This window comes from Macaca nemestrina, chromosome 17 (genome assembly GCF_043159975.1).
Source record: "Macaca nemestrina isolate mMacNem1 chromosome 17, mMacNem.hap1, whole genome shotgun sequence".
Lineage (NCBI taxonomy): Eukaryota > Metazoa > Chordata > Mammalia > Primates > Cercopithecidae > Macaca > Macaca nemestrina.
Window position 1 is genome coordinate 63883662 of NC_092141.1, and position 17235 is coordinate 63900896.

A 17235-nucleotide genomic window follows, 5' to 3' on the forward strand; every position below is an offset into this window, starting at 1 on the left:
AAAAAGCTGGAGTTAATGAAGACCAGCTGCTAGTCTGAGTTCTGCCTACAGCTAGCTGGAGGCCGGCCTTTGGTGGTGGTTGATGGGGGGTGGGGTGACCTCCATCCATGGGCACAAGGATATCCTGTGGCAGCTAGGCTTGTGCTTCTCTCTGAGCTTAGTTTTATCCTTAGTCTGTAAGAGAGTAGTCTGTTTTCTTCTTCCCCTACTCCTCTCCTCCCCAAATAACACTCAGCTCTTATTGAACTTTATAACTGTAGTGGTGGCCCAGCTGAGATCTGAGGATCTCCAAACCCTTTTGTAAACACTCATTAACTGCCTGGGAAGAACGAAGAGCCCTGTTTAACAGCTGGGAGAGAACTGAGGCACATTAGGGTGAAAGGCTTGACCTAAACTCACCCCATGGACTCCACCCTGGGGCCTTCCATCCTTAGTCCAGCTCCTTTACTCAGTTCTTCCTGCAAGACAGAAAGAGGTGGAGGCATTGCTGGTGTCTTCTCCCCTTCTAGGCAAAGGCCATGCCCTCTCCCCTCGTCTGTCCCTGACTTCCTCTGGCCCTTCCCCTCATGACATTTTCCCTGCTCTGCTGCTAGAGATATGTGCAACTCTCCTTGCAAAATGTTCTCAATCCACAACTTCAGAATTCTTATCCACCTTTCTCTTGCCCATGTAGCCCACCAAACCTGAATTCTCCCTTTTGAGCTACTGAGAAGACTGGCTATACTAAACCGAATCACTGACCTTGAAGTTGATCTGTTGTATTGAAGTCCCTCTGCCCCTAGATTTATCCTAAATGGTATCTAGGAAAATATTCTCTCTTTAACTTGTTTATTCTGGTCATAAAGATTCGGGACATTACTAAGGGCTGGGTAGGGGCACTAGTTGACCTCTAGATTCTGCATCCTGTTCTTCCACTGCCAGTCACCATTTCCAGTAATAGATGTAACCCAAAGTCCTTTTTTGTTTTTTTCTCCTTCCCTAACCCCACCTGTTTATACTCTTGCCTATATATGTACATTTGCAGACCCCACACATTCCCAGGTACACATACATTGGTCCTACCTTTTCCCCCCTGTTTCCAGCTGCCATCTAAGTGAGCCTGCACTTTTTACATGCTGAAAATCTGTTTTCTTTTCCCCCTGGATGGCATCCTAGGCACTTGGGAATAACTGGGAGGGATGAAGGGACTCCTGCAGTCCATGAGGAAGAGGACAAAAGTGAGCGCCCAACCAAACGAATGCTCCCTTCCCAAAACCTCTAGCCGAATGCCTTAGCAGGAGTGGCAGGGAAAGAGATCTTAACCCCACCTCCAGCACCAAAACCTAAATCCATCTGTTCAGGGCAGGCAGGAAGAAATGTCTATTTTCTCCTGTTTCATGCCATCCTATCCTCAAGTTGTCCATATGCTGTGTATTTGAGACAGGGAACTGTTCCTGTCCCCAGCCGACGACCAGACGCCCATCTTTCTTCCAGTGGGTTATTTCTTCCCAATCAGTCCTCCGCTCTGCGCCGGCTGACCCAGTGGAAGAGGGAGGGGAGAGCCTTCTGCTTGACGAGTGGGCTTTAGGACCCAACGGGAACCCGTGCCTCTTGCAGCAGCCTAACCCAGAAGCAGGGGGGAATCCTGAATCGAGCTGAAAGGGCTTCCCCGGTTCTCCTGGGAACCCCATCGCCCCCCTGCCAGCACACACCTGAGCAGGTAGGACCATGCACACCCCTTCCCAATTCTTCTTTGGCCGCCTTTGACCCTGGCCTCTGCTTCTGATCTAGCCGTTTCCCTCTCGCCAGTTCTGGCTTTCCCCATCCCTCCTCTCCCGTCGCTCACTGTAGTCCTGGGAGGTGGGAGCCTGGGAACAGTGGGGTGTCTGAAAGCTCAGAGCCCCCTGCACCCTCCAGTACCCTTCCTGCGTTTCTCCTAAGGCAGTTCCCGGTCTCTAGCTAAGAGTGGGGAGTAGGGGGAAGGTCTGCCCAGGCCCCACGCCCTTGCACCCTCCTTTGCAGTATTGCCTAATACCCCTTCCCCCACCTCACCTAGACTGGAGAATTGGCAAGTGCTGGGGTAACAGAGGAGAGAGCCAGAGAGAGACCTGAGCTTTCCCCGAGGGATTTCTTTCTTGCTTCCTCGCCCAAAGAACTCAGGACTTTGCCCCCACTCCCTACTCACCTTGTAGGGGAACTAATGTCCCCTTCCAGGTTCATCTCACACTTGGGTGGCTAAAGGCTTTGCTGGAGGGTAGTGGAGGTTGTGAGCATTTTGGTGACCTTTTCCTCTAGGAAAGTTCTTTCAGCTTAGAGCCCCCATCGCTGTCAACATCTCAACACCTGCTGCAGAAGCCCCCACCCCACCCGTGTGTGTGTGTGTGTGTGTGTGTGTGTGTGTGTAGAGACAATGTGGTTGTAAGAGCTAGAAACTTTGGATAGAGGTGGCTGCATGCATTGAAGGGGAGGGATACCAGAGTGTGGCCCAGGCCAGAACAGGCTCAGTCCAGATGGCTAGGGAAGGGAGTGTAGACCAGATTGAGGAGGTCACCCAGCCTTGCCAGCTTCCTGAGCTCCTTGGCTTTCAGAATCCCAGGCTCCTGGTGTTTCTCTAGAGCTACGAGGTCCCCAAGCTTCTGCCCCACTACAGGCTCTCTGGGAGAGGGCTAGATGGCACCTACTGTTTACAGTGGCTTATTTTTCTCTCCTGTGGTGGGCAGACAGGCCCTGCTCTCTGAAGATCTAGGGCATGTCATTCTGGTTTGGTGGGTTTACAGGAAGGGTGTACATCTTGTATGAGTTACCATGTGTGAGTGTGTATCTTGCTTCTGGGGGTAGTAGACTGGGGAGGGGGTGATAGAAGAGACTGGTCACACTGAGGGAACTCCTCTAGCTCTCAGTGTGTGGTAGGAGTGGGTGGCATGTCCCCATCTGGTAGCTCTGTCTAGGTGTGGGGTGTGCTCTGCATTCTTCCATGACTCCCTGGGTCCCCTAAAGGTTGGTTTTGGAGGACACGGTGGATAATGGAGTGGCTTCAGACTTCCCTCTGGTCTTGATCCAAGAAGGAAAGTAGAGATTCTGACTGCGAGCAGTGGACTGGGAATCAGAGGACTGAACTGGAGACTTAGCCTGGTTACTTAACTATGTGTGTTTATATATGTCTTCCACTTTGCTAAGCCTCAGTTTCTTCATTTGTAAAAATGGCTATCAGTAGCAAGCAGGGACATTGCCACCAAGACCATACAGAGAATGTATCATAAAGCTCACTGCAAACGGTAGTAATGGCTGGGGGGATCTAGGATGGAATCCTCTTCCTAAATCTAGGTCAATCTCTCTGCCTTCAGTTTTCTTCCTCCATCCTTTGCCCATCTGGGGGATGGAGGAACCAGGCAGGGCTATTGCCCTGGGTACTGCAGAATTCCCCTAATGCAGGTTGTAGCTGTTGCCAGAGCACCTGTGGTCACAGAGTACAGATCTCTCCACCAGGCATTTCTTCCTCTGGGGCCCCATACTTGTTCCCCTGAGCCATGTCTCCACCTTCCTTCTGCCATCCCTGCTTGGCGTCCTTGTCTCTCTCTCCCCTGCCCAGTGGCCTCCTTGTCCGGCTCACTGGGCAGGAGCCCTAATCGGATTCGACAGCTGAGATATGTGTGGCGGCTAAGAGCAGGCGGGAGGGAAGCCAGTGGGAGGATGGTATGAGGACTGCCCCTGGCACTGCCCCGGCCTCCCGAGCACCACCTTGGGCCTGCTGATTTCTTACTTGGCTTGGCCCCAAGGAAGGGGTGCCAGAGGAAGCTCAGGAATGAACACGCTGAGGTCTGGAGACTAGGAGAGGAGGAAACACACCAAGGTCCTGAGGACCTGGTTGATATTTGATGACCTTAATGTCAGTGTCTCTGACTCTGACAAGGAAGAAAGGACAGCGATGAGCCAGGCTGACCCCCGCCACCCCATTCCCATAGCCCCACTTTCTTCTCTCTTCTTGTTCAGAAATGTGTTCACTTTGCCTCCTCTAGACCCTTTGGCCAGTACCTCCTTGTGGGTCACATCTGGGAGCTTCTGGGGTGCCACATGTCTGCCTCAATCTGGGCTGTTTCCTCCCCTCCAAGGTATTTCACTCTCTCTGGGCTGGGCGCCAGGACTCCTGGGTTTCCAGCCCGCCTGTGGTGCAGGGCTCCCCTGCAGGGCTCCAGAGAGTCGCTTAGCTGGTTTCCTTCCTTCTGTGTGGGGAGGGCCTTCCCCTAGGGCTGGGAGGTGTCAGAAATCCCAGGTGGGACAGGGGTGGGGGCACAGTAGCCTCTGGCACTGTAGCACCCCAGCTTCTCCCTCCTAGCCTCTGACTCAGCTTGAGGGCAGCACATGCCCAGCCTGGCAGGCATGGCCCATTCTTGCCTCCAGGCTTCTGTCTTTACAGAAGCCTACATCTCCTGCCCTCATTTTTTAGCTTGTTTTCCCCATGATATCTGGGGGTGGCTATCGAAATCCCTGGTTTTGGGGAGCAAGGGACTAACATAATTGAGGCTGGGGCACTATTTTGTCTTCCCTCCAGTTGGGCCAGGATGAAGGAAACTGTCACAAACTTCCCCACGCCAATTCTTCCTGCCCTCAAAAGACCAGTCAGTGGAGCCAGGCTCTGCCCTCTGGGTGCCCACAATGTGGTTGGCACTGATTTGTCAGAAATTGGGAAGGTTTCCCTCTAGACCGCTTGCCTCCTTTCTCCTCCTCCCACAGGGTAGGGGCAGCTCTGTGATTGCAGGCACTTATGGGCAGGCCTCCCCCTAGGGAAGGGGTGTGGGATGCCCCCAGGATGGCCAAGTTGGCACTAGCCCCAGGCTGGAGTGCTGGACAAGATTCTGACCTGGGAGTTAGTTGGGGGAAGGCAGGGCATGGGCCTCCCTGCCCCCCTCGTTTCCTGCTCTTTGGGCAGCTGTGGGCGAGAAAGGCTGCAGGGACTATTTTTAGTTGGTCAGTCCCCTGGCAGGAGGGACGTGCAGAGCAGCACGGGGCAGGCAGAGGGGCTTGCCAAGGTGAGGGTAAGCAGGCAGGCAGAGGTGTGAGGAAGGGCCAGAGGGGCAGAAGACAGAGCAAGGAGGCATGGGGAGCAGGGGCAAGACCTTACCCAGAGGGACCTGACCCAGGTAGATGGGCCGGGCTGGGCTGGAGTGGGTGGAAGAGTCCTGGCACCCTTCAGGGCTTTCTTTATCCAACTGGACTCAGAGCTGGAAGAGGTTTTAGGGGCTACCTAGGCAATCCCTTCCCCTTTCAGAGAAGGAAACTGAGGCCTAGAGAGGACACTCAATCAGTCACTGGCTGTGTTGAGACCTGAACCCAGGCCCTCCCTTTGCACCATTTTTCTGTTGTCATGGTTCCTCACTACACCTCAGTGTGCTTCCTTCCCCTACTGCAGCAAGGAGGACCATGAGCCAGGCACACCTGGTCCATTTTCCCCTCTGCTTGTTTGTGCAGGGTCTCTGTAAATCCCAGCTTGGTTTGTTTATAAGTCTCCATGTGGAGAGAGTCTGTGTCCAGGCTGGAAGGAGGTCAGAGTTGGGTTTGTTTGGGTGGCCTGTGGCCACTGGTGTGAATGGAGATACTGGACAGGCTCCAGCAGGCTCACAGGCTGGTGAGCTGTGGGGCTAGGAGACACCTTACAGAAGGGACGTCCAGACTTCCTAGAGCCCTTTGTGAGCCCTCTTCCTACCCTGCCCAGGACCTGTGGGTCATGGTGGCTGTTTGCCAATCTCCCCAACAAAAAAAGGGAGCAGGGTTGAGGAGTGGGAAGATTACTACTGGCTTCTGATCACTAGTCAGAAGGGGGCCCCCTCTGAGGCCTGGAGGCAGGGAAAGTTGGGGCAAGTTGGGGTGTATATAGGGAGAAAACTTAGTGGAGAATTGTGGTCCCTCAGAATTCAGTCTGCTTTCTGTCTTCTGCCTTAGGCTCTCCCCAAGGGCCACCATGTTGCACAGCTGCAGGGGGAACCATTCCATAGATTATGATGCGAATGGCACCCCCTGGGGTTGTTCAAGGCCCTGCCTGTGTAGCCACACATGGTGCATCTGTCCCCCACGTTCTTCCTTCAAATTAGTTCAGACCCAGCTGGAAGGAGGTGTTCCAGACAGGCATTACACCCTCTCCCTCTCCCCTACCCTGCCTCATGCCACTCAACATCTCCTATTCCTCTGCTGCCCACCCCCAATGCACCAAGCAGGTCATGGTGCACCACCATTTGTATTGTAGGAGCCCCTCCCCTTCTCTCCACTCAGTTTCTGTGTCTCTGGGGGGCTGATTTATCATGCCCCCCATCAGGCCTACTGCGGTGTGTGAGAAATCAATAGTGCAAATGGATTGAGGCTGTTTAGCCTGTCAACTCCCCTTGGGCCCCACCAACTCTTCTGGGACTTGTGGAGTTGCTCAGCCCCCTTCTGGCTCAACATACACATATTTAGTGGTTGTAGCCAGAGCACTGAGCACAGGAATTACTCTTTCTGTTCGTCTCTGTCTCATTCTCTCTCTCTCATATACTGGGCTGGTCTTAGCATGACAAATACTCTTGAACATTTATTTTCTAGCTTAGGTGGAGGGGCTTAAAGGGCAGTAGGCTGCCAGCCAGAGGTGGGGAGGGAGGCAGGTGGGTGAGGGAGACTGTGGGTAGAGGGGTGGGGTGGGGGTGGAGACTAGCTGGGGAAGGGATTGGGTGACAGCCCACCCCATCAGCTCTGGTAACTCAATCCCTGCACCCCACCCTCCCAATTTCCCTCCTGCTCAACAACTTCAGCAGCTGCTGGCAGAAACAAGGCTGGCAGAAGTGTGTATGAGTGCATGTGTGTATGGGGGGAGAGGGTGAGAGGGGCTGTGGGGGCAGGGAGTGCTGCCAGGACATGTTAAAGGAGACTCACAGCCTGGGTACAACTTGGGTGGCAGGAGGAGGTGGGGCAGGTGGGAGAGTGGGTGGTGAGTGATGGGCAGGCTGCAGTGGGGGCAGGGCAGCCCAGGGGTCTCACAAAACTTGTTGGCACTGGAGCAGGGCCTGGTGTGGTGGGGGTGGGCAGTGGTGAGGGGGCAGGGGCTGGCACAGACATTGCTGGCCCCAAAATGCTGAGGCCCATTCTTCACCAGGGGGCACATGTAACCACGGAGGGACAGTCTGCCCCTGTCTCCAATCCTTGGGCCGTGCCTGCTGGGCATCACAGTCTCGGTGGTGACTAAGTCACTTCTGTCCTGGGGCTGGCAAGGTGCCAGGCTCAGCTCTTCTCGGTAGGTGAGTCACTGCCCTGGCATCTCCCCCGGATGCAGCTGAGTCACCCAGCCATGCCTGCTAGGCAGGTGGGCACCACGCTTTTGGTGGGGGTGGAGGGCTATGTGTGCTGCCCCCAGTGTCTTCTCCGATCTCCCTCTGGCATGTCCCGGCCCCACCCATAAACCTGCAGAGCCAGGCAAGGATGGCGCTTCTCCCTTGTGATCCACTGAGGGGTGAAGGAAGAGGTAGCAGGGCACAGAGTGGAGTGATAGATATTTGATTTAGAGTAAGTAGGGGAAGGGAGAGTTGAGGAGGGAACATTGATTGGGATATATATATATATTTTTTTTAACAAAAAAGAGACAGGGTCTTGCTATGTTGCCCAGACAGGTCTTGAACTCCTGGACTCAAGCAACTGTCCCATCTTGGCCTCCCAAAGTGCTAGGATTAAAGGTGTGAGCCACCATACCTGGCCTGGGTTTGAATCCCAGCCCTGCTATTGACAAGCTGTATGACCTTGAGGAAGGCAATTTTCTTTTTGAGCCTCAGTTTTCTCATCTGTACAATGGCAACAGGAGCCTGCCCCTTCAGGACTGTGAGAATCAAATGGAGTGGGACTATTAAGGTACTTGTGGGAGGAGCTGCTTTTGGGATGAGCTAGGAGGCTTGGGAGGGGAAGAGGAGTCAGCTGGAGCTGGTTCCAACAAACTCCCGCACCATCCTGGTGGTCTTGGAGGGCCAATTGCTTCTCATCCTCTCTTTGGACTATCACTTAATGCTGTTCTTCAGGAGTTTCCACAGGCTGTGAGAGGACAGCCTTGTTGTACTAGAAGTGTGGGCCCTCCTAGGGTGTCTCAGAGCTATATTTTATCTTTTTTGACTACTGAGAACTGCCACTGGCCTTGGTACCTGTCCAGACTCTCTTCCTTCGCTTCCTCTAGTTTGAAAAGGGATCCTTTTCTTGGGAAACCAGTGGCTCAGGCTCCTCCCCCAGCCTATCTCCTGTGTGCAGGGAAATAGTAGGCCCCAAGGAGTGTCCTTCCTAAAGAGTGAGGCGCCCCTGAGCATGTGGCTTTTCTCTCTCTGCTAGTTTCCTGCTGCTCCCTGGGTACCCTTCTCTCCTCCTGCATCAGGGTCCCTGGTGGGAGGGGGTGGTGGAAGCCCTGTTATGAGCCCAGCACAGCTGGAGTTCAGCTGCTGCTGCAGATTGAAGACTCCTGATCCCCCACCTGGGGACCTCTCCTGCCTTCTGCAGTCAAGCTTGAGTAGGGCTGGGCCTTGGACAGGTGGTACTTGTTGCCCTGGGCAGGAAGGAAATGCCCCAAAGATGTGCATGCTGTGTGTTTGTACACATGGGTGCTGGTCTTGTTTGAGTGTCTGACCCCTGCGGGGGGTGGGTTTGTGTGTATGAATTTGTTCTCTCATCCACACATGGGGCTACTTCTGTGCCTGTGTAGAAGTGTGCCCCACCCTCTGCTTCATGCCCTTGTCTGTGCACAAATGTGTTTGAATGTACTTGTTCATGCGTGGATGTGCATACATGCGTCGGGGGTGTACACATCCCTGCCCTGAATGTGCACGTGGAAATGCATTTGTACCAGGATGCCTGACCCTATGATGGCAGGTGTACCTGAAGGTCGTCCCACTTGGGAGGCAGTGTAGCTATGTGCATGCATGTTTGCATTCTTGTGTCCATGAGCCTTCCCCTCTAGCCTCAAGGAAGGAAGACCGGTAGGATCTAGGTTGGGAGATGCCTGTGGGCACTGGGGGTGGGCTGGCGCTGACTCCAGTCCTGGGCTGGTTCTCACCTGGGCAGAGCTCCCTGCTGTTGTCGGGGCTCAGGCTGGAAGGCCCTTGGGGGAGCGCGGCTGGGGTGTAAGGGGTTAAGCGGTGGCGTCCACATCTGGGAGCCATTGGCGCATTCCTGCCGGCTGAGTGCATGTTTGCGGATGAATCTGGACAGGACAGGGCGGGAGGGGCTGGGCGGGAGGTTCGCACCGGCAGACGGAAATCCAGACGGGAGCGGGAGACAGCTCCGGCCCAGCGGGCGGGAAGGGGCCTGGGGAAGCGCGGCCCAGCACTGCTGGGGCAGTTTCCCGTGCGCCGGCCCTCAGGGCAGAGCGTCCCGCCATCCTGGCTTGTCCTACCTTACCACGGCTCTTGGGCTAAAGCCAGGGACAATCAGATACTTCAGTTCTAGACCCGGCTCTGCAACTGGTGCGACCGTAGACAAAACCCAGTGCCTGCTCTTGGCCTCTCTTTGCTCTGTAAAGCGGCGGCCGCCGTCGGACCAGTGGGTCTGAGAGCTCTGCCACCGAGTCAGGCTGAGAGTCTCCTCACTGGGCTGGAGGCCTGGGAGTGCAGCACTTCCCCTTCCAGTGGGAAGTTCTGTGGGGGCTCTCGTGGCCACTTCTCTGCCTGGGAACAGGGCGAGAGGGGAGTATTCCCTAAGCGATTCTGCTTCCCCCTAAGCTCGCCAGTGGACTGCTAGCGATGGGGACAGGATCCTCCCAAACAGAGCAGCAGGCTGGGAGCGGGGTCATGACTGTGTTGGGGACTGGGGTCTCTCAGATGGAGGGTGATTCAGATCCTGTCCAGTTGGAATATGAACAAGAGCTTTCCTGGCTTCTCCAGACTTGTTCGGGAGAGAGAAGCTTGAGTCTGAGTCTTTGAGCACGGAGGGGTGCTCCTGGGCGCCCCTACTGGAAGATCCAAAAGTCTTGCCCTTTGAGAAGAGTACTTTAAGGGGGTTGGGGGGTTGGGTTGAGCCAGAGTTCCTAGGACCCACTGGAGCTGGAAAGGTGTTTGGGGAAAGAAGAGATGTACTTGCGGGAGATCTACTCCTGGACTCTTTTTTTTTACTTCTTGCAGCTGAGATACTTAAGATCCAGGGAAGGGAAGTGACTTGGTCAAGGTCACACAGCTCTCAGTTCCAGCTGGTCCCTGGAAGAGGATTATAATTATAGGATTCAAGGGCTTGACAGCTAGGGCAGGAGTCACCGCACTCACTTCCATGTTACGCCGCCGCCTCACTTCTCGGGTTTAGGTGTGGGTGTGTGTGTGGTTGGGGGGAAAGGAGTGTAGGATACCACACGCTGCGGTCTTCTCCACCGAGCGCTATTTTCATTCTTTCCGCAGAACCTCACCCCCCCTGTCGCTCTGAATCTTCGGTTCTGGGTCTGAGGGAGGGATTCTCCCGGATTCCCACGGTCTAGTCTTCAGCTAGGAGCGGCTCCTTTAAGACTCGCCCTTCTCGGGGTCTATTAAGGAGAGGCGGGGGCGGGCGTGAGTCTGTAGATCCGCCCCTGACTGATGATTGGTCGGTGGGCGGGCAGGGGCGGGCCTGAGGGAGAGGGCCTCCCCCCACCTCTGCTCTGTACCCTCCGCCCCTTCAGTCTGGGGCTCCGGGTAAAGTTTCAGCCTCCGCACGTGACTCGCTATGGCCGCTGCCGTCGCCCCGCGCCCCTGAGCCGCGGCCCCCCGGACGGCTCCTCTCCCGGGACCCCGCACCCTGATGCCGAGCAGCACCAGGGCGCCGGGTTAGGGCAGACGCTGTGCTCGCCGGCACCCCGAACGGGTTGCGTCCCCGGCTGCGAGGTAACTCCTCCCCCGGGGATTTTGGGGAGCCCCTGGTTCCCACAGGCGTCGGGGCCCCATGTCCTGCCCCAGATTGGCGCTGCGGGAGGAGACTGGGTGCCGGGAGGCTTCCGACGGAACCCGGGGTTTCCTGGGCTTCCCAGCTCGCTGCCGCCGTGTCCAGGGTGGGGGAGCCCCGTCTGTGCGTCTGCCTGCGCCGTGTCTTCGCGCGCAGCCTTGAGGCGTCTGTGGCCGTCTGCTGCGCGTGTCCCCCGTGCTCAAGCTGTTGCAGAACCACCGCTGGGAACTCCTGTTCTCTCTTTTTCTCTTTAAAAACAAGCAAAACAAAAAGGCTTTCAAACCTGTTTGGGGAGAGATCGGATGCTCAACGGACTAGCCCCCTCTCTTTTTCCCTCCTGTTATCTGAGCTGCCCTGTGGTTTGGGGAGAATCAGCCAGGGGGCCCACTCCCACCAGAGGGAGCCGGCCGGGGGCGGGGCCCGCTCAGCTGGTGTTCCCCGTGGAGTGAGGGGAACTCACTCAGAATTGGGTGCAGGAGCCAGTGCAGTATGTATGTAGGGGTGTTCCTGAGTCTTGTACCACCATGGGGTGTGGGAGCTTTTTAGGGTGAGGGAAAGACGGAATAGACTGGTGGACTTTGCTCTGCTGAGGGTGTCTGGGACCTGGTGCCACCCACGAGGCTTGGAAGCTGCTGGCCAGATGTGTGTGTGAGCCTGTTGTGGGGTTGGGGGGGCGGCTGGGATATGAGCTTGGCTATGTCCCCTCATCTTCTCTCTGGGCACTGCCCTATTGTCAGGCTGCTCCTTGCGAAGGACAGGCCTCCAATGTGTTAGGGTGGGGATGGGGACCAACTAATCCGGAAACCAGACAGAAGAGCTCCCCAGCCTTGGAGATGCTTCCGCACCCTCCATCCTGTCTTGGATCGGATGCCCAATGTGATGGCCTGGAAGGGTACCTCCTGCCCCCTCTGGCTCTGTCTTCTGTAACCAGGTTGCCTTCTGTCTGATGGCTGTGTGCACATATGTGTATGTATATATTCTTGGAAAGGATTGTTTCTGAGAACACCGCCCAACTCCCTACGCCCTGCTGCTTACCCCAAGGATCACTTCTGCCCTTGACACTCCCTCTCCTCACTTTCCTGGCCAGGACATTCTGGGATGTCTCTTATACCCTTCCCTGTCTGCAGTCTTCATAGGACAAGATTGTTTTGGGGAAGTGGTTCTGTAAGGACCTTCCAGGTCTTGCTAGGAAATTGGACCTCAGGCCCCAAACTCTCCTACAGGGCTCGATGAGGAGGCTGTGCCGGGGAAGCCCCAGGTTGGAGTGGGGGTGGCTTGGAGCCTTGGGGCTTCCCCTGGAGTGGGCCGAGGGGGGGGGCGGGTGGAGATGAGGCTAGGGGGGAGGAACAAGAGAAAAAATATTTGGAGTTGGTTGTATGATGCTTCTTCCTGGAGGAAGAAGAGGGGGTGGTTGTGGAGTCTGGGAGTTTGTGGCTGTGAAAGATGGTATGCTAGGAGGAGCTGGGACATCAGTACTGCCTGGGAGTCTGGACCATGTGGTTTCCTGAAAGAGAGGTCAGGAGGGTCAGACTGGAGTAGCCTCTTGGGAGCTGAGGATCTTGGATTTGCAAGGATTTTGAGGGTATGAGTGAGTGTACATGAGGTGTCACTGCAGGGGTTTCACCATCCGACTGACAACGGTGGCACAGATGCAGTGGCAGTTCTGAGAAGATCCTGGGCTTGGAATGGCTTAATCCTGGCCACCTCCTCCTTCCTATAGCCCCTAAATCTCTAGCCCTTCAGTCTGACCCTAAATGCCCCAGCTGCCACCCTGGGACTCCTTTTTAGTCCCCTTCCTACTCCCAACCTTGAGGCAGCCTGGCAGGAAGCCAGCTGTGGGCAGCCCCATCCTGATCGCCCATGTGCCTCCCCCGCTGGGCATAGTCACCCACATGTGCCATGACGTGGTTCCTGCCACCCCATCTAAGTATGGGGGAGAGGACATTGTCGGAGTGGCCCCTCAGTTCTGTTTTGGGGACATTCACCCAGACCCCAGCTAATGAGCACCCCTTCCCCTAAACCATTTAGTCTTGGAAGCTGACTCTTGCCCTCTGGGACCTTTCCTCCCAGGCCACTCCTTGCTCAGACTCCAGTCTCAGGTGGGATGGTCCTCAGAACTGTGTGATGTGAGGGTGGGGCCTGTCCCAAAATACAAACCCCAATGCCCAGTTTCCAGTCCTCTTGGAAGCATGAGCCGGATAGGACTTAGGCTGGGCTGGAGGGGTGGGTATGTTTTGGCCTCTGTGGGGTCTATTAATATTTGGGAGCACTGCCTGCGATCTGGGGTGATAGGCATCTGGGGATGGTAATCCTGTCCCTACGACAAATAAGCGGGGTAATCTCCGCTTGCTCAGTAGCCACCCCCATCTTGTGTTGGTAGTTTTGGGAGTGTGGGAAGCTGGCAGGGCCCCTGGCAAGATGGCCAGGGTTGTCTTGACTTACTGGGTTTTGGGAAAGGAGTATGGCAACTGATACCCCGGCTCCCAGGGCTGCACATTCTCTCTGACGCCTGCTGTCTTTCCTTCCTCTACTCCCCTCTCCACCCTCTGGCTGCTGTCTGGAGCCCACACGGTTTGTGGGGGGATGCGCGGTGAGGGGCAGGGCCTGGATCTCCGTGTGTGTCCATGGAGTATTCTGAGAATTGGCAGAATTGGCTAAGGGTGTCTGGGTGTCCCCACAGGGTGGGCAGCATGTGGGGACCTGGCCTAGTGTGGGAATGTGTCAGCGTTGGTGTGTCTGTCCCCAGTCTGGCTCGGGTGTGGGTGTCTCGGGTGTGGGTGTCTCTTGCTTCGTCTGGATCTTGCCTCCCGCTCCAGTCCCGCCCTCCCCTCGCTCCCCCCTAGCTGGGACCGCCTGCTTGCTCTCCCTCTCTCCCCACAACTGGAGCCTCCCTTGCCTGTTCCTGGAATTTGGAGAGGAGGAGGAGGAGGAAGAGGCAGGCAGACAGACCTCCCACACTCTAGCCCGCCCACCTGGCATCATGGGGAAATGAAATAGGTGCTATGGAACTACGTTTTCCCTGGCTTCCCTAGACCCTCCAGCACACATCATGAGGGCCAGCTCTTACGGAAGGGCCATGGGCTGCCCACCCCTCTGGCCAGTGACACCTCCTCCTACTTAGCATCCTGCCCCAAAGGGCCACTGCTGGACCTCTAGGCACCACTGTCAGCCTGGGGAGCCAGTGGGGGGATTAGGCTGCTGCCAGGCTGGCCCGCACCTGTTGCCAACCCCAGCCCTATAACTGGAGCTTGCCTGGGAGGGGGCTGCAGAATGACAGGTGTAATTTCTGCAGCTAGGCAACTCCACCCCCCCAACTGGATATGCCTTTCCCTTCTGCCGGAACAAGGAAAGGCTTCCCCTTCGCCACGCCAAGTGTCAACCTGGTCTTATGGATGATGCCCCTGTCCTGCCCGATGACCCCTACCCCCATCTGTGGCTGCAGAGCTGGGCTGCCTTCCTTCAAGTTTTCAGAGCTGTGCTGCCCTGGCAGGACTGGGGGTGTGGGGCTGTGTAGATGGGGGTGGTTCTCTGTTAATGTTTTAATTGCCTAAAAACTGGGAGCTCAGCTCTGGGCCAGTGGGGAGTCTGGGTCTGGCTGGCCGCCCGGTTTGGGCTAAATATAGTCTGGGACATCTGCAGAGAAGGGGAGGGGGGTGGAGGGAGGTTCCATTCCCCCACCTTCAGCCAAGGTGCCCTCGTCTGGGCAGGCACCTTGGAGCAGTGAGGGGGATTCCTCAGCACAAAAGGCAGGGGAGAGGTGGCAGGGAAGAGGCAGCAGGGGAGAGGTGGCAGGGGCTGGGCACAGTGGGACCTTGCTTGCCTGGAGGCCAGTAGATGCCGGAGATGAACGTGGAGGCTCAGGACAGGGCAAGAATGGGGCACGCCGGGGCTGGGTCCTCTGGCTGTTCCCTCTCCCCCCAGAGTTACTTGAGGTCAGGCAGTCTCCATGTGTCATTGTACCCTGCAGGCAGTGTCACTGTGACCCACTCGCTGTGTGTCTGTGTGTACACACCTACCTTGGAGTGGCTTTATCCTGGCCCTTTCCCCGGAGCCTCTGTCCCCTGGGTCCTACTGCAGGTCCTCAGCCCTCCTTCCCTCTGTCCCTCACCCCACAGTGAAACCTTCAGCCCAGGAATCGAGACTTGAGAAGGGGAAGCTGCGGTGGGGAGTTCTCTGATCTCCAGTCACGGCAGGAAGTGGAAAAGAGGGGGGTTAAGGGGGGAACCCATGAGTGGCAGGCAGGAGGGAGAGCCCTGTCAGTCCTGTGATCCACTGTGCAGAGCAAGGGGGGGTTGGCCTCCTTCCTAGTGGTCCCCCTTCCCTCCAGCTCCAGGTAGGAGAAACCTGGGGACAGCTGATTCCCCAGGGGCTGCAAACAATCTTCATCACCCCCCAACACTGAGAAAAAAAATGTCTTCCTGTCACGTGGCTGTCACTTCCTGTCCCACTGTGGTTCCTGGGATGTTTGTTGTTGGTTGCCATGGTGATGTCTGCCATGGGCACTAGCCCTGGTTCTTGTGGGGAAGGAGCTACCCTTCCCCGCTAGGCTAGGGGGGTACTTGGGGGACTTGACTGGGGGGTCCTTTCAGGCTGAGTGTGTATGGTCTCTGATGCTCCAGATTCCCCAGGACCCCCCAGACTTCTGTCTGTGGGGAGGAGTCACTGCCACCTACTCAGACTGAGTGTTGGGGAGACTGTGACCGCATCTGGCTGTGACTTTGTGAGTCTGACTGATTTTGCAGCCCTTGTCCACTCTGGCCAGGGTTCCTCTCGCTCAGAGAGATGCCCATTCAGGAAACCTCTGTGCTCCCTATCTGTCCTCATACACAGTTCTGGAGCCTGCTCCCATCCTGTGTTCCGATGGAAACCACCTTCCCCAGGGAGTTTCTGTGGCTTCCTGGACTCCAGGCTGGAGTGTCAAGGGGCTCTGGGGCAGGGTCCCAGGTTGCGTGTGTTTGGGGCTGGGGAGGTGGGGGCTCTGCAGACTATGCCTTCCCCTACACACACAGCCTGCACCCGCTTCTCCCTTGTCCGGCAGGCCCTCTTCTCTAAGGGAAGGCCATGGGGCTCTGTGACCTATTATCCCTACCCCACTGGGGGCTTCCCTGTTCAGCTGGGGATGGAGAGGGGAAGAGATTCCCCCTAGTTCTAGCCCCAACTTGAGTAGGCGGGTGTGGAGTAGGAAGTTGCTGGGGGGGGGGTCAATGGGGCGGAGGGGGGCTATGGGGCAGGGCACAGTCTGACTCAGGCCTGGTCTGGGGTCAGAGCCAAAAGGATATCCTGAGGCAGGACTGGGGGGGTGTATTCCTGGATTCCCTGCAGCGTGGGTCCCCAGGGTGGGATGCTGAGAGGGGGCTGGTACCATCTAGTCCAGCTGGCAGTTTGCCCTGGGACTCAGAATATGGCAGTTTCAGGGTTGGGCTGAGCTGAGGGGAGGGGCGGGGGCTGCTGCAGGCGATCTGCCCACCCTGGCCCTGCCTGTTTCTCTGTAAACTGTCCCCCCATTGTGAGAGTACTGTGTTTCCTGCTTGGTACCGTGGAGAGGAGGTAGTGGTGAGGGGGACAGCTGCCAAGGTGAGGGTGGGGAAAGCCCCGTGCCAGGCTGGATGTGAGGTCGGTGGTTTCCAAGCTAGGGGGTCCCCTTTTGTCTGTGCCCCTTTGGTCCCTCACCCGACAGAGCTGCCTGTGTATGGTCCACACATTTCTGTGGTCTGGCTGTGGCCTCGGTAGGCTCATCTCTTCCTCTTCCCATTTTTTTTCCTTCCCTGTGGGTGGGTCCCTCTTCTTGAGGCCTGAATTACCCCCTGCCCTTTCACCTACTCGCTGCTTGGAGTAGGGAGGCTTCAGTTCTGGTTCTAGGTGGACGTCTCAGACACCCTGGGCTTCAGAGGTCCTGAGCATGTCCCCCGGGGGATCTGGGGTATAGCCCCTGGGGATGGAGGAGTTGGGAGCACTACCCTGACCAGCAGAGACCCCTACTTCCTCCTCCTAAAACATGGACTGCCCTGAGCTTGGATTGTCCAGTCGCCCTTCCTGCCTGGTATCCAGTCACTAGTGAGATTATGGCCTGTGGGGTCCTGCAGCTCTCTGTAGCTGGGGAATAACCCTGGGCTGAGTTATACAAGCTCTGGAGACATTGGACCTATTCTTTTGGGACAAGGCACTGTGTCTTGAGGCAGTGGGCAGTGGTAGCACCCGGAAGTGAGATACTGGGCTTCTTCCTTCCCCTGACTCCCAGGAGGACATGCTTATGGCCTGCACTGACTAGGGCAGATTTTCAAACCAGTCCTAGCTCTAGCAAGGCTGGCCTGGGGTTCTGTGGGGTTGGTGGGGAAGAGGCACCCTCCAGCTATCCCAGCCACC

General features: G+C 56.5%; 1 protein-coding gene across 2 annotated transcripts in view; it reads left to right on the forward strand.

The window, feature by feature from the left end:
- Window positions 1-1565: 1565 nt before the first annotated feature.
- LOC105472220 (retinoic acid receptor alpha) overlaps window positions 1566-17235 on the forward strand; it is a 49171-nt gene continuing 33501 nt past the window's right edge. The window contains exon 1 of one of the 2 annotated variants that reach the window (XM_011725247.2): window positions 1566-1699. The gene's annotated coding sequence lies outside the window, so the exon portion shown is untranslated. Of the gene's footprint in view, window positions 1700-10609; window positions 10815-17235 lie in introns of those variants that run through there. The other variant, XM_011725246.3, reaches the window with a different exon arrangement.